This window comes from Pseudophryne corroboree, chromosome 1, assembly GCF_028390025.1.
Source record: "Pseudophryne corroboree isolate aPseCor3 chromosome 1, aPseCor3.hap2, whole genome shotgun sequence".
NCBI lineage: Eukaryota > Metazoa > Chordata > Amphibia > Anura > Myobatrachidae > Pseudophryne > Pseudophryne corroboree.
The window spans coordinates 1,202,380,286-1,202,398,252 of record NC_086444.1 but is presented as its reverse complement, the minus strand read 5'-3'; the positions used below and the strand labels follow the sequence as shown (position 1 = coordinate 1,202,398,252).

The window sequence follows — 17,967 nt, the reverse complement described above, 5'->3', positions numbered from 1 at the left end:
ATGATGGACATTGGGCTATATATGTGCCGTGGTGGCCATGAGGCTGTTATGCTGGACATTGGGCTATATACAGTATGTGGTGGCCATGAAGCTGTTATCCTGGACATTGTGCTATTGCTGGACATGTTGCTATATATGTGGTAGCCATGAGGCTGTTATGCTGGACATTGGGCTATATATGTGATGGTCATGAGGCTGCTACACTGGACATGGGGGGTCATTCCGAGTTGATCGCTCGCTAGCTACTTTTAGCAGCCGTGCAAACATATAGTCGCCGCCCACGGGGGAGTGTATTTTCGCTTTGCAAGTGTGCGAACGCCTGTGCAGCCGAGCGGGACGAAATTTTTTTTTTGCAGTTTCTGAGTAGCTCTGGACTTACTCAGCCCTTGCGATAACTTCAGTCTATTTGTTCCCGGAATTGACGTCAGACACCCGTCCTGCAAACGCCTGGACACGCCTGCGTTTTCACAAACACTCCCAGAAACCGGTCAGTTGCCACCCACAAACGCCCTCTTCCTGTCAATCTCCTTGCGATCGGCTGTGCGAATGGATTCACCGTTAAATCCATCGCACAGCAACGATCCGCTTTGTACTCGTACGACGCGCCTGCACATTGCGGTACATACGCATGCGCAGTATTAACCTCTTCGCTGTTATCCTGGTCATTGGGATATATATGTGGTGGTCTTGAGGCTGTTACGCTGGACATGGAGCTATATACATGGTGGTCATGAGGATGTTATGCTGGACATTGGGCTATATATGTGGTGGTCATAAGGCTGGTATGCTGGACATATGACTATAGCTGATAGGCTTTTACACACTTTCACTTTAAAAAAAATATTGGACCCTAATTATACAGTATTCCTCATTATACCTTTTTTATTCGGTTTACATTGGGTAGAAAAAAAGAGGGGGTCCCTGCATTGGGCCCCATCTTCCCTAGAAGTGGCCCTGATCCCCGGATCTCCCTGGCTGCAGCGCCTCTCTGTATACCCCTCAGTTATGCACAGATGTGATCTAATGAACGTTATCAGTGTCATTCTCCAGCCAGAATCCTGCTGGCAGAGCAGCAAATGAATTCTAGCTGCAGAACTAGAACCCAGATTTTACTGAGAAGAAATATTACAAATATCTTGGGCTGTACGCTGGCACTGTGGGATACGGGAGCCTGACACCCACCTATCAGCCTACTTGGCCAGCCAGCCCAACCGTACACTCAGTCCCACACAGAGACGTGACTCACACACACAACACACACACATGAACGCTGAGGATCTGTGAGCTGCAATGACATTTCTCTCCGTGTGATAGCCATGCTGGAGAACGCTGGGATATGCGGCAGTATTGGGGAAGGATGGAACGCCTGTGCACGACACGGACAGCTGCAGGGCTGAGGATTCGGCGGGCCCCATAACAGGAGATGAGAAGAGAGTCTGCAAAGGTAAGAGGAAGAGGAGGGGGGCTCGCCAGTCTCCAGCTAGCCACAGCCTGGGACCGCATCCAGAGGCATCAGCCCCGAATCCTTTCATAGATCATTCCCCTTTTATTGCTGCTCTCTGTGTTATTCTGCAGAACTGTGCAGTCTGTGTGCTGGCATGCATCTGCAGTTTACATGCAGAAATGAATACATAGGCATAGCATTATTACACGTATGTAAGCGTACGTCCCTACATACTGTGTCTCTCCGTGTGCAGAAAGATGTATGTGCATGTCAATGTATGCCTGACCCTGGCAGGATGTAACATATAGAAAATAAATGAAGAGGCTGCAGTGACATAAGATCACATAATGAATAGAGATGTCATTTATAATGTCTTCCATTGGGCTGTATATGTTGGCACGCTGGCCCGGGGGGCCGGTTGCACTTCAGTTGCCCCATGGGCTACGGAGTGGGGGGTTCCGCACGTCCCAGGATTTGGTTTTGCAATGTGCATTTCATCATTTTCTCTATGATAGGATAGAGTGGATTGCAAGCTGTGGGGCAAGACTTGATCTTGTGTGTTGATATTAGTCAGCGATGCCTTATGTGCGTCGATGAGAATACATATTTTAAAAGGCTTGTGTGTGACCGAACTCCGCTGGTGTATGCGGTCTCCTGGCAAACGCACATAGGTGATTGTAGCTACGAAGACGACTGCTGGTATTGTCCTGCGCTCTCGGCGTAGGTTTCAGAGGGACGTGGCCGTCGTTTGTGCATCGTGTACAGCGACGATGTGCATTATTTTGTTGGCATGTCATTTTGAGTGTGAATGCCTATGTGTATCACCAGGCCAGATGGATGCAATCCGGTCGTGCTGCTCACCAAATGACATTCTGCGTTCATGCAATGATGGAAGTCTTGTGCCATTTAAAGCGTCACCGTGGCTCGTGAACATACGCTAGCCTTTCAGATGTCCTACGGTGACGTCATAGTTCCCACAGAATGAAAATGGGAATTTATTATCAGGAGTGGCTGGAGCCAGGGTCCGGCCACATCTAAGTGCCTGGGACATCTCTTCTATGTGCTGGGTGCCTCCAATGAGGACTGTTCATCTCCTGCTGCTCATGTGACTCAGTATCAGGAGTGGGCTTCAGTCTGTAAATGGGACAATAGTGAGAAGACAAGCTGGACTAATACCCAGGAGCCCGATCTCTACAACTGTGAGTAATGGATTTGTAATAAAACCTCATGGGGATATAAACTATAGCTGTTCTGGGACTATATTACATTATAACCATTTCTAGTGGTTAGGTCATGTTGGGGGTGTAGTGTCCTATGTCTGTATAGAGTGTAATAGATGTATTATGGTCATGGCCAGTGGTCAGGTCATGTTGGGGGTGTAGGGTCCTATGTCTGTATAGGGTGTAATAGATGTATTATAGTCATGGCCAGTGGTCAGGTCATGTTGGGTGTGTAGTGTCCTGTGTCTGTATAGGGTGTAATAGATGTATTATAGTCATGGCCAGTGGTCAGGTCATGTTGGTGGTGTAGTGTCCTATGTCTGTATAGGGTGTAATAGATGTATTATAGTCATGGCCAGTGGTCAGGTCATGTTGGGGTGTAGTGTCCTATGTCTGTATAGGGTGTAATAGATGTATTATAGTCATGGCCAGTGGTCAGGTCATGTTGGGTGTGTAGTGTCCTGTGTCTGTATAGGGTGTAATAGATGTATTATAGTCATGGCCAGTGGTCAGGTCATGTTGGTGGTGTAGTGTCCTATGTCTGTATAGGGTGTAATAGATGTATTATGGTCATGGCCAGCGGTCAGGTCATGTTGGGGGTGTAGGGTCCTATGTCTGTATAGGGTGTAATAGATGTATTATGGTCATGGCCAGTGGTCAGCTCATGTTGGGGGTGTAGTGTCCTATGTCTGTATAGGGTGTAATAGATGTATTATAGTCATGGCCAGTGGTCAGGTCATGTTGGGAGTGTAGTGCCCTATGTCTGTATAGAGTGTAATAGATGTATTATGGTCATGGCCAGTGGTCAGGTCATGTTGGGGTGTAGTGTCCTATGTCTGTATAGGGTGTAATAGATGTATTATAGTCATGGCCAGCGGTCAGGTCATGTTGGTGGTGTAGTGTCCTATGTCTGTATAGGGTGTAATAGATGTATTATGGTCATGGCCAGCGGTCAGGTCATGTTGGGGGTGTAGGGTCCTATGTCTGTATAGGGTGTAATAGATGTATTATGGTCATGGCCAGTGGTCAGCTCATGTTGGGGGTGTAGTGTCCTATGTCTGTATAGGGTGTAATAGATGTATTATAGTCATGGCCAGTGGTCAGGTCATGTTGGGAGTGTAGTGCCCTATGTCTGTATAGAGTGTAATAGATGTATTATGGTCATGGCCAGTGGTCAGGTCATGTTGGGGTGTAGTGTCCTATGTCTGTATAGGGTGTAATAGATGTATTATAGTCATGGCCAGCGGTCAGGTCATGTTGGGGGTGTAGCGTCCTATGTCTGTATAGAGTGTAATAGATGTATTATAGTCATGGCCAGTGGTCAGGTCATGTTGGGAGTGTAGAGTCCTATGTCTGTATAGGGTGTAATAGATGTATTATAGTCATGGCCAGCGGTCAGGTCATGTTGGGGGTGTAGTGTCCTATGTCTGTATAGAGTGTAATAGATGTATTATGGTCATGGCCAGTGGTCAGGTCATGTTGGGGTGTAGTGTCCTATGTCTGTATAGGGTGTAATAGATGTATTATGGTCATGTCCAGCGGTCAGGTCATGTTGGGGGTGTAGCGCCCTATGTCTGTATAGGGTGTAATAGATGTATTATGGTCATGGCCAGTGGTCAGGTCATGTTGCGGGTGTAGGGTCCTATGTCTGTATAAGGTGTAATAGATGTATTATGGTCATGGGCAGTGGTCAGGTCATGTTGGTGGTGTAGTGTGTGTCCTATGTCTGTATAGGGTGTAATAGATGTATTATGGCCGTGGCTAGTGGTCAGGTCATGTTGGGCTGTAGTGTCCTATGTCTGTATAGGGTGTAATAGATGTATGGAGGTGTAGTATCCTGTATCTGTATAGGGTGTAATAGATGTATTATGGTCATGGCCAGCGGTCAGGTCATGTTGGGGGTGTAGTGTCCTCTGTCTGTATAGAGTGTAATAGATGTATTATAGTCATGGCCAGCGGTCAGGTCATGTTTGGGGGGTGTAGTGTCCTATATCTGTATAGGGTGTAATAGATGTATTATAGTCATGTGCAGTGGTTAGGTCATGTAGGGGGTATGTTAACCTATGTCTGTATAGAGTGTAATAGATGTATTATAGTCATGGCCAGCAGTCAGGTCATGTTGATGGTGTAGCGTCCTATGTCTGTATAGGGTGTAATAGATGTATTATGGTCATGCCCAGCGGTCAGGTCATGTTGGGAGTGTAGTGTCCTATGTCTGTATAGGGTGTAATAGATGTATTATAGTCATGGCCAGCGGTCAGGTCATGTTGGGGGTGTAGCGTCCTATGTCTGTATAGGGTGTAATAGATGTATTATAGTCATGGCCAGCGGTCAGGTCATGTTGGGGGTGTAGCGTCCTATGTCTGTATAGGGTATAATAGATGTATTATGGTCATGGCCAGCGGTCAGGTCATGTTGGGGGTGTAGCGCCCTATGTCTGTATAGGGTGTAATAGATGTATTATGGTCATGGCCAGTGGTCAGGTCATGTTGGGGGTGTAGGGTCCTATGTCTGTATAAGGTGTAATAGATGTATTATGGTCATGGCCAGTGGTCAGGTCATGTTGGTGGTGTAGTGTCCTATGTCTGTATAGGGTGTAATAGATGTATTATAGTCATGGCCAGCGGTCAGGTCATGTTGGGGGTGTAGCGTCCTATGTCTGTATAGGGTATAATAGATGTATTATGGTAATGTCCAGCGGTCAGGTCATGTTGGTGGTGTAGTGTCCTATGTCTGTATAGAGTGTAATAGATGTATTATAGTCATGGCCAGCGGTCAGGTCATGTTGGTGGTGTAGCGTCCTATGTCTGTATAGGGTATAATAGATGTATTATGGTCATGTCCAGCGGTCAGGTCATGTTGGGAGTGTAGTGCCCTATGTCTGTATAGAGTGTATTAGATGTATTATAGTCATGGCCAGCAGTCAGGTCATGTTGAGGGTGTAGCGTCCTATGTCTGTATAGAGTGTAATAGATGTATTATAGTCATGGCCAGCGGTCAGGTCATGTTGGGGTGCAGTGTCCTATGTCTGTATAGAGTGTAATAGATGTATTATGGTTATGGCCAGTGGTCAGGTCATGTTGGGGGTGTAGTGCCCTATGTCTGTATAGGGTGTAATAGATGTATTATAGTCATGGCCAGCGGTCAGGTCATGTTGGGGTGCAGTGTCCTATGTCTGTATAGGGTATAATAGATGTATTATGGTCATGGCCAGTGGTCAGGTCATGTTGGGGGTATAGTGACCTATGTCTGTATAGGGTGTAATAGATGTATTATAGTCATGGCCAGTGGTCAGGTCATTTTGGGGGTGTAGCGTCCTACGTCTGTATAGGGTATAATAGATGTATTATAGTCATGGCCAGTGGTCAGGTCATGTTGGGGTGTAGTGTCCTATGTCTGTATAGGGTGTAATAGATGTATTATGGTCATGGCCAGTGGTCAGGTCATGTTGGGGTGTAGTGTCCTATGTTTGTATAGGGTGTAATAGATGTATTATGATCATGTCCAGCGGTCAGGTCATGTTGGGGGTGCAGTGTCCTATATCTGTATAGGGTGTTATAGATGTATTATGATAATGTCCAGCGGTCAGGTCATGTTGGGGGTGTAGTGTCCTATGTCTGTATAGAGTGTAATAGATATATTATAGTCATGTCCAGCGGTCAGGTCATGTTGGGGGTGTAGTGTCCTATGTCTGTATAGGGTGTAATAGATGTATTATAGTCATGGCCAGCGGTCAGGTCATGTTGGGTGTATTGTCCTATGTCTGTATAGGGTGAAATAGATGTAGTATGGTCATGTCCAGTGGTCAGGTCATGTTGGGGGTGTAGTGTCCTGTGTCTGTATAGGGTGTAATAGATGTATTATAGTCATGGCCAGCAGTCAGGTCATGTTGGGGGTGTAGTGTCCTACGTCTGTATAGGGTGTAATAGATGTATTCTAGTCATGGCCAGCAGTCAGGTCATGTTGGGGGTGTAGTGTCCTATGTCTGTATAGGGTGTAATAGATATATTGTAGTCATGTGCAGTGGTCAGGTCATGTTGGGGGTGTAGTGTCCTATGTCTGTATAGGGTGTAATAGATGTATTATAGTCATGTGCAGTGGTCAGGTCATGTTGGGGGTGTAGTGTCCTATGTCTGTATAGAGTGTAATAGATGTATTATAGTCATGGCCAGTGGTCAGGTCATGTTGGGGGTGTAGTGTCCTATGTCTGTATAGGGTGTAATAGATGTATTATGGTCATGGCCAGCGGTCAGGTCATGTTGGGAGTGTAGTGTCCTATGTCTGTATAGGGTGTAATGGATGTATTATAGTCATGGCCAGCGGTCAGGTCATGTTGGGGTGTAGTGTTCTATGTATGTATAGGGTGTAATAGATGTATTATAGTCATGGCCAGCGGTCAGGTCATGTTGGGGGTGTAGTGTCCTATGTCTGTATAGAGTGTAATAGATGTATTATGGTCATGGCCAGTGGTCAGGTCATGTTGGGGGTGTAGTGTCCTATGTCTGTATAGGGTGTAATAGATGTATTATGGTCATGGCCAGCGGTCAGGTCATGTTGGGGTGTAGTGTCCTATGTTTGTATAGGGTGTAATAGATGTATTATAGTCATGGCCAGCGGTCAGGTCATGTTGGGGGTGTAGTGTCCCATGTCTGTATAGAGTGTAATAGATGTATTATGGTCATGGCCAGTGGTCAGGTCATGTTGGGGTGTAGTGTCCTATGTCTGTATAGGGTGTAATAGATGTATTATAGTCATGGCCAGCGGCCAGGTCATGTTGGGGGTGTAGTGTCCTATATCTGTATAGGGTGTAATAGATGTATTATAGTCATGTCCAGCGGTCAGGTCATGTTGGGGGTGTAGTGTCCTATATCTGTATAGAGTGTAATAGATGTATTATAGTCATGGCCAGTGGTCAGGTCATGTTGGGGTGTAGTGTCCTATGTCTGTATAGGGTGTAATAAATGTATTATGGTCATGTCCAGCGGTCAGGTCATGTTGGGGGTGTAGTGTCCTATGTCTGTATAGGGTGTAATAGATGTATTATAGTCATGGCCAGCAGTCAGGTCATGTTGGCGGTGTAGTGACCTGTGTCTGTATAGGGTGTAATAGATGTATTATAGTCATGGCCAGCAGTCAGGTCATGTTGGGGGTTTAGTGTCCTATGTCTGTATAGGGTGTAATAGATGTATTATGGTCATGTCCAGCGGTCAGGTCATGTTGGGGGTTTAGTGTCCTATGTCTGTATAGGGTGTAATAGATGTATTATAGTCATGGCCAGCGGTCAGGTCATGTTGGGGGTGTAGTGTCCTATATCTGTATAGAGTGTAATAGATGTATTATGGTCATGGACAGTGGTCAGGTCATGTTGGGGTGTACTGTCCTATGTCTGTATAGGGTGTAATAGATGTATTATGGTCATGGCCAGTGGTCAGGTCATGTTGGGTGTGTAGTGTCCTATGTCTGTATAGGGTGTAATAGATGTATTATGGTCATGTCCAGTGGTCAGGTCATGTTGGGGGTGTAGTGTCCTATGTCTGTATAGGGTGTAATAGATGTATTATGGTCATGGCCAGTGGTCAGATCATGTTGGGGTGTAGTGTCCTTTGTCTGTATAGAGTGTAATAGATGTATTATGGTCATGGCCAGCGGCCAGGTCATGTTGGGGGTGTAGTGTCCTATGTCTGTATAGGGTGTAATAGATGTATTATGGTCATGGCCAGTGGTCAGATCATGTTGGGGTGTAGTGTCCTTTGTTTGTATAGAGTGTAATAGATGTATTATGGTCATGGCCAGCGGTCAGGTCATGTTGGGGGTGTAGAGTCCTATGTCTGTATAGGGTGTAATAGATGTATTGTGGTCATGTCCAGCGGTCAGGTCATGTTGGTGGTGTAGTGTCCTATGTCTGTATATACTGTAATAGGTGTATTATAGTCATGTCCAGGTCATGTTGGGTAGATAGATATAGGCAGTGGCGTAACTACTGCCCCCGCAGCCACTGCGGAGGCTTGGAGGCGCAGGGCTGCGGGGGCGCCGCCACTTTTAGAGCAGATTGACATGCGGACGACTAGTCCGCATGTCAATCTGCTAGATGTCCTCGGCACCACCAGCACTGCGCCCGTCACAAGTGCCCAAGGGTTTCTGTACAATAACACTGCCGTGCCCGGAAAACACATCAGTGTCTCAGCCAGTGTTCACCGTTCGGGTCACGGCTGGAACGGGAGGTGGAGCCGCTCTCCACTATCCACCCTTCTCATCTCAGCCCCTCCCCCAAGACTTATCAGTGCTGCCTTCTGCCTGTTCCTGATTCCAACTTTCCACATTGCTGACAGGTACCACTAGCGCACGCAGGGGGGGTTCTGAGTACCCAGAAATCCCCCCTGACAGACCAAGTTATTATTGATTTTCTTTTTAAAGCAAAAAACCAAAGCCGCGACCCGCGGTTTAAGCCCCGCCCAGGGCCAGATTAAGCCTTGGGGGTGCCCGGGGCACTTAAGATTGGGGGGCCCCGGTGGAAGGGGGGGGGCTGTATATTAAATTGTGCATACCTCCCAATATGTCCCATTCCAGGAGGGACAAAATGCTCTCTACCTAGACTTCCCACTTAATATATGATTGGTGTCACCTGTGTTGAAGTATTTAATTGCTAAGAAAGGTGTCTCAACACAGGTGATTGCAATCATAACTTAAAAAGGAAGTCCAAGTAGGAAGCATTTTATTCCTCCTGGAATGGGTCATGTAGGGGTGTATGGATTATGTATATTAAATTTAACCCAACAGTCTATATTAGATTTAAACTAATAGTGTAATAATGCCTGGCCAGTGTTTATAGCGCCACATAAATGAAAGACAACTATTTTACAACATTTTCTTGTAGTGGAATACACATAAAAAAATAAAATCTATCATTTATCTTGTCACATGTAAGAATAGCAGCAGCCTCTGTACTACTTATACACATTCTGCCTGTCTGGTTCTGCTGCTGCATAAGAGGAAAAACCAGTGATGTCAGTGTGCTCTGGCTGGGGGGCCCCTGATAAAGGGGGACCCGGGGTACAGTATGCCCTGCGCCCCCACCTTAATCTGGCTATGGCCCCGCCCCCTCCGTGATTAGGCTCCGCCCCATTCAAACACCCGCGGGTCGTGCACTTCCCTGCGCTGTGCCGCAGCTGTGTGTTATGGCAGCTGCTTCGATTGCCTCAGTCCCTCCACTGTCTGCTCCACAGCCTACTGTCTGATCCTCATTTGTAAGTGCAATTTTTTATACCTGCATATCTTTTTCCTCTTACAGTATCATTATATATATATACATACATGCACACATATAATACATATATATGCACACACATATGTATATATAATACATATATATATATATATATATATATACACACACACACACATATGTATATATATCTATATATATAGATATATGCAGTGGTTCAAAAACGGTTTCCCATCAGAACAGGCACGGCACTACAGGACTTAGTGAAAAAAAAGGTCTTTATATCAACACATACATAAAATGTGTATACATCACCAAGCACTGGCAATAGTTACAATGCAGCATTTCGGGCCCCGCAGGGTCCCTTCGTCAGGTACATGCAAGTGCTGAAAGTAGAAGAAAAAACAGACATATACACAGTGAAGACAATACACTTACCTAAATAGCCTCCCCCTGTCAGCGTGTGCAGCCTCCGGTCCGCATGGAGTTTCCGGTAATCTCTGGGCGCCGTCCTGATGACATCATAACAATGCTCAGTTGCCATAGCAACCCGGATACACCGTTCACTGCAGCGCCGCAAAGGTCGCTCTGGCCTTGCAGGGAGAAGCTATTGTAAACAACATAACAAATACCTGCTAAATTACTACAAAACATATATCTACAGCATACTAAATACAGATATATCTAGTGACACCTACAATATATATAATGTGTCACATACGTTGTCTAGAGAAACCTATATTAGACAACAACAAACCAAACAACATATAGGGAGAACCAGGGTGGAAACGTTATCCGACCCGGGTCATGCCGCAACCTGGGCCAAATTGTCACAACAGGTGGAAACTTACAGACGGGACCTGTTGAAATTCAAGAAATCTAAATTACAAACGGTCCAGAATGATTACGAGGACCACCAAGTGTATCGTTGGCTGACTGGCACTGATTCTATGAAATCCTATAACCGAACATCAGGGAGATCCTATCGCAAACCACGTGGGACACGTTCAGATAAAAGGCAATACACATCTAATAGCGACAGTGATTTTGCCATTGCGGACTCAGATGATTCCATTTCAGCACAGCGCCCCCCTTTAGGGGCCACCACCAGGGCCAGAGCGGAGGCTGGCCCAAGCGCACAAGGAGGAGCAGACAAAACAAAAGGATCTACAAAAGCAACCAAAGCAAAGAAGACAACTTGATTTTTAATTTATCATCTCGACCTTTGACCCCTCTCGAGATGTCTGTACTTAATAAGGGACTTTCTTTTGTACCTACCAATTTTCATAACACATTTGAATGGCAAACAGATTTACATCAGATGAACCGGAAATTAAGATTACAAGAATTTTTTCAGCATCAGAAAACCAATGAAGAAAAAATACCTAAACACAAGATCGTACAGAAATACACCACTTCCACATTTGATCCTCCATCTACAAATCCATCTATAAAAACCTATAGTCGTCTGATGAACGATTCCGTGAATCGATTCATAGCCACGCCAGGTAAAATACATCAAAACCTGTCATTTGAACAAAGAGGTGCTTTGAAACAATTAAGTGAGGACACATCAGTTATTATACGTCCGGCGGATAAAGGCGGGAGTGTAGTAATACAGGATAGATCTGAATATATCAAGGAGGTAATGAGGCAATTATCATGTACCACTACATATGCCAAGCTGGATCGGGACCCTACTGAGCAATATCACAAAGAATTATCCCAAATTCTTGAAACGGCAGTTATTAATAAACATCTGGATGAGAAGCTCAAAGAAGCATTAATTCCGAAACATCCCATCATTCCATGCCTTTATACGCTGCCTAAGATCCACAAGAGCTTGGACAATCCCCCTGGACGTCCGATCGTTTCAGCGAGGGGATCTCTTTTTCAACCTGTCTCAGAATTGTTAGATCTACTCCTGCAACCGCATATCATCAAGCGAAAAACATATCTCAAAGATACATCTACCTTCTTGGAAAAATTACGGACTTTTCAGAATCTGCCCTCCAATACATTACTTTGCACCATGGACGTCTCCTCTCTTTATACATCTATCCCTCATGAAGCAGGTATTAGGGCCATGAAATCATTCATCTATAATTTGGAAGACGACTTCGATTTTGATAAACCATTGTTCTTACGACTTCTTAGGTTAATCCTCACAAGGAACTACTTCCTATTTAATGGTAAATTCTACCTCCAGTTGGCAGGCTGTGCCATGGGGAGTAGCGTGGCACCGGCCTATGCCAATGTCTTCATGTTTGAACAAGAACAGCATCTATTTTTTGATAATCCGGTCTATCTGCGGGACATCTTTTGGTTTATTAGATATATTGATGACCTGTTTGTCTTATGGACTGGTAGCTGTACATCCTTCGAATCAATGATGATTGAAATTAATGCAACCCCAGGTCCCATCAAGTTTACATATCTTCATAGTTGCAGTAAGGTTGATTATTTAGATGTGACAGTACATTTGAACGAGGGCAAACTATCTACCACTGTATTCTACAAGCACACTGACAGGAATTCGCTATTAGACGCTAGCAGCCATCATCCCATAGCACTCAAGAAAGGCCTCCCTCGCTCACAGATGTTGCGAGTGGCAAGAATCACCAGTGAACATTCAGCATTGGAAAGTGCGTTACAGGTCGTGGTAGATAAGTTTGTGAAAAGAGGATATGATATCACAGAATTGGAATCTACTAAGTTGGATATCATGAGTATGGATCGAGATGCAACATTCCAGCAACGTCCTAAAACAGTCCAAGACAAGTTCATATGGTCCACACGATATTCAACCGCTAGCCCCATAATTCCTCGGGCAACTAAGGCCTTATGGCCCATTGTTAAATCTGATAAATCACTTGTTTGTTTTCAGAACACCCAAGTGATGACCAGTTATAGACGGGGCCGTAACTTACGGGACTACTTAGTCAAGACTGATATCACCGATTATTCACCAAGAACTGGTATCTTTGGAGTCAGTAAAAAACCTGGCTGTTACCGTTGCCCATCTTGTACCACATGTACTGCTCTGATCTCTGGATCAGAATTTGTGCATCCTCTAACCAAAAAGAAATTTACTTTTAGGCATGTCATGACCTGTACCACTCGTTTTATTATTTATTGCATTATTTGTCCATGTCAATTGCTATATGTGGGCCTCTCGAGTCGTACTCTTAGAGAACGGATGGCTTTACATCGTTCAAACATTAATCAAACATTGAATGGCAAAGCGATAGACCAGCCAGTGTCAAGACATTTTTGTGCCAAAGCTCATGCCATTTCTGATCTTAAATATCAATTAATTGATCATGTACCCCCCTTACATCGTGGGGGAGATAGAGTACTTACCTTACATAGATTAGAAGCTAAATGGATCATGAAGCTTAATACGTTACAACCATATGGTTTGAACGAAAAAATTAATTGGAATGCCCTACGTTCTAATTAACTGTCATATAGTAATATAGTAATATTATATCCATACTTATAATGTACTGCTCGTTTCTTGTGTGCTATCCGTTTTTGCATTCTCATGTTTAATATACTGTTTCTGACTTCTCTCCATATAGAGTTCTCCCTATATGTTGTTTGGTTTGTTGTTGTCTAATATAGGTTTCTCTAGACAACGTATGTGACACATTATATATATTGTAGGTGTCACTAGATATATCGGTATTTAGTATGCTGTAGATATATGTTTTGTAGTAATTTAGCAGGTATTTGTTATGTTGTTTACAATAGCTTCTCCCTGTAAGGCCAGAGCGACCTTTGCGGCGCTGCAGTGAACGGTGTATCCGGGTTGCTATGGCAACTGAGCATTGTTATGATGTCATCAGGACGGCGCCCAGAGATTACCGGAAACTCCATGCGGAGTGCACACGCTGACAGGGGGAGGCTATTTAGGTAAGTGTATTGTCTTCACTGTGTATATGTCTGTTTTTTCTTCTACTTTCAGCACTTGCATGTACCTGACGAAGGGACCCTGCGGGGCCCGAAATGCTGCATTGTAACTATTGCCAGTGCTTGGTGATGTATACACATTTTATGTATGTGTTGATATAAAGACCTTTTTTTTCACTAAGTCCTGTAGTGCCGTGCCTGTTCTGATGGGAAACCGTTTTTGAACCACTGCATGTATGAATTGTTTGGCAAGGGCACACAGGCAGCTGATATGACAAATTGAGTGCCGGATTCACACCAGATTATATATATAGATATAAATATATGTATATATACACACACACATACAGATGGAGCCTCCCTTATCTTTGCCTGCCGGATCACAGGCGTGCACGCCCGGCGTGAGTAGGCGATCCGTCCGCCTAGTCACAGCGGGAGCACACAGAGCCACTTCCCATTGTAAGCGTCTCTGTGTGGGCGTGCTTCTCCGTCCGGGTGCGCGTGCCCATTCAGACGGAGATGCTCACAGCGTCCAGGCGCGCCCAGGTGGGCGCACCTAGTCACAGACGGAGCCACGACTAGCCTGGCTCCATCTGTGTATATATAGATATATAGATATCTATCTCTCTCTCTATATATATATATATATATATATATATATATGGATAGATAGATAGATAGATAGATAGATAGATAGATAGATAGATAGATAGATATAGAGAAACGGGCGTCATTCCACGGTTTTGTAAGAAATACAGACAGCTACAAATGGTTTGTTATCAACGTTTCAGGTGCGTTTTATTAGCACCTTTCGTTAGGATAAAACGCACCTGAAACGATAGCAAAGCTTGTGTAGCTGTCTGTATTGCCGCCCATCTTCTCTATATACTGCATGGCTCCCTGATGGTTCGTGGGAAGGCACCCAGGTATTATGAAGTTATGTGGAGTGCCAGTCAAATTGCATTGTGTGTATATACATATATATGTAATGTATGGCCGGATGTAATGAAGTCTGAGTTGGCAGGAGGTGCAGGTTCCTGGCCAAACTCTGAGGGTTTTTTTAAAGCGGCAATCATTTATAAGGCAAAACCGTGCCTTGTAAATGATTGCCACTTTAAGAAAATATCCAAGATTGGCTGGGAACCCGCACCTCTGGCCAACTCAGACGTCATTACATCTGGCCCATAGTAGGTACTCCGGAACTGCATTAAAAACATTTGCCCTGGTACCACCCCGGGTTAATCGAGCCCCATGTATAGCAGTGTAGATCAGGTGGCACTCACAGGTCTTCATACGGAATGAATAAAGGACTTCCAAGCCAGTTCCAAGTTCAATGTTTCGGTGATGCCACCATTATGAAGAGCAACTGGCTTGGTAGTCCTTTATTCAATTGGTATGAAGACCCGTGATTTTCGAATGCATTTTTAAAATGGAGATTGCTCTATGTCTATGACTATTACAAAATATATTTGGTCTATCTATCTATCTCTCTAGCTATCTACAATAGTTTAACGAACCCAGCATAGACTGAGTCACTTCAGTCTCCACCCCGTGCTTGGCTCCTCCCCCCTCTGGAAACCCCCTCCTGCAAATCCTGCGTTTGCCCCTTGGTACGGCCCGGGGAAGTGGGAGAGGGGCCGCTCTCTCAGCTACTATGTTCTGCAGTACCTTCTTGTGCCGCCTTTCCCCCACAGTTACCCCTGTCATCTGTATTATAGTCCTCACTGTGTGCTACGGCAATATGTCAGCGCCGCCCCTTCCTTGTTCTGTCTCTGCCTCACCGGCGCCGCGTCTAGCGTAGGAGATGCCGGGACCCACAGCACCCTGCAGCCTTGCTACCCTGGCGGCAGCAACAGCAACGGGGGGATCGGGCAGCGGTGCCCGCTGCACACTAGAAGGGAGCGGTTTGGGCTGCATTACTCCCCTTCACATCCAGTGCATGAAATCCCTGACATTAAGTATTACCCCCTGGCAACGAGCTTGACACCCTGAGCATGAAAACCCCTGGCAACGAGCTTGACACCCTGAGCATGAAAACCCATGGCACCGTGCATGACACCCTGAGCATGAAAACCCCTGGCACCGTGCATGACACCCTGAGCATGAAAACCCCTGGCACCGTGCATGACACCCTGAGCATGAAACCCCTGGCAACGAGCATAACACCCTGAGCATGAAAACCCCTGGCACCATGCATGACACCCTGAGCATGAAACCCCTGGCAACGAGCATGACACCCTGAGCATGAAAACCCCTGGCACCGTGCATGACACCCTGAGCATGAAACCCCTGGTACCATGCATGACACCCTGAGCATGAAAACCCCTGGCACTGTGCATGACACCCTGAGCATGAAAACCCTGGCAACGAGCATGACACCCATAGCATGAAAACCCCTGGCACCGTGCATGGAACCAAGAACGTGAAACCCCTGGCAACGAGCAGGTAATTTAAAATTAATTAGAAGCCTTACTGTAGGGCTTAATGTGTAATGGGCATTGTGGTATGTGGTATAATGTATTCCGGGCATTGCGGTGTGTGGTATAATGTATACCGGGCATTGCAGTGTGTGGTATAATGTCTTAGGGGCATTGCAGTGTGTGGTATAATGTATAACGGGTATTGCAGTGTGTGTCATAATGTGCCACAGACATGATGGTGTGTGGTATACTGTATCACGGGCATTGTATGTGGCACAATGTATTAGGGGCATTGCAGTGTGTGGTATCATCTATAAAGGGTATTGCGGTGTGTGTCATAATGTGCCACAGACATGATGGTGTGTGGTATACTGTATCACGGGCATTGTATGTGGCACAATGTCTTAGGGGCATTGCAGTGTGTGGTATAATGTATAACGGGCATTGCAGTGTGTGGTATAATGTATAACGGGTATTGTGGTGTGTCTCATAATGTGCCACAGACATGACGGTATGTGTCATAATGTGTCACAGACATGATGGTGTGTGGTATACTGTATCACGGGCATTGTATGTGGCACAATGTCTTAGGGGCATTGCAGTGTGTGGTATAATGTATAACGGGCATTGTGGTGTGTGTCATAATGTGTCACAGGCATGACGGTGTATGGTGTACTGTATCACGGGCATTGTATGTGGCATAATGTCTTAGGGGCATTGCAGTGTGTGGTGTGGTATAATGTATAACGGGCATTGTGGTGTGTGTCATAATGTGTCACAGGCATGACGGTGTATGGTGTACTGTATCACGGGCATTGTATGTGGTATAATATCTCAGGGGCATTGTAGTGTGTAGCATAATGTATAACGGGCATTGTGATGCGTGGCGTAATGTGTCACAGGCATTACAGTGTGTGTCATAATGTGTCACAGGCATTACAGTTTGTGGTATAATGTGTCACAGGCATTACCGTGTGTGGCATAATGTCTAAGGGCCATTGCAGTGTGTGGCATAATTGTTAAAGCAGATTATTTATCTTATATAATACCCTTTATGAGGTCTAAGAACACTGTACGCTAACTACGTATGAAGTACCGTAAGGGTACGCACGTTGCGTAACAATCGCTTAGCCGTGGTCGAAACGCTCAAGCGTTACGTTCGCTCACGGCCAAGAGATCACTGGCAGGCACGCTATTGGCTGCCGAATACCGTAATGATTCGCTATAGCGATGCGACCGCTCGAGACCACGAGGAGATCACCAGCGGCGCATACGCTCACAATGTAAAACCTTTATATCTAAACCATAAACAGTGTATTATGCAGTAAACCCTTTGTGTAGTGATATGGTGTAAATGCTACACAGTATAACCTTACTAGCTTAAAAGCAGTTTGAGCGTCACCGACGCTCTGAGAATACTTAACTCTATAAGAAATACACAGATACCTGGGCTTAGGGTCCAACGCCTAATATATATATATTTTGAATGATATACTTGCAAAAGAATTAATACGAATACAAATCATACACTACAATATAACATAGACTAACTAACCAGGTAACTACACAGTAAATACAATACAATTAAGTTTAAGAGAAAAATGAGAGAAAGAGAAGAGAGAGAAAGATATGGCCCATAATAACAAGAGAGAAACAGTATGATTACGGAGAAAAACTTACGCACAAAGGAAACGATCGCATGCGCCTCTGGACATCCAGCTCCCGATTTTCAGCAATGATAACCGT

At 45.1% G+C, this 17,967-nt stretch overlaps 1 protein-coding gene across 2 annotated transcripts in view; it reads left to right on the top strand.

Moving 5' to 3' along the window:
* LZTS3 (leucine zipper tumor suppressor family member 3) overlaps positions 1 to 17,967 on the top strand; it is a 229,720-nt gene that overhangs the window by 61,249 nt on the left and 150,504 nt on the right. The window contains exon 1 of one of the 2 annotated variants that reach the window (XM_063925334.1): positions 1,070 to 1,444. The exons of the other annotated variant lie outside the window; for it this stretch is intronic. The gene's annotated coding sequence lies outside the window, so the exon portion shown is untranslated. Of the gene's footprint in view, positions 1 to 1,069; positions 1,445 to 17,967 lie in introns of those variants that run through there. 2 annotated transcript variants of the gene reach the window in all.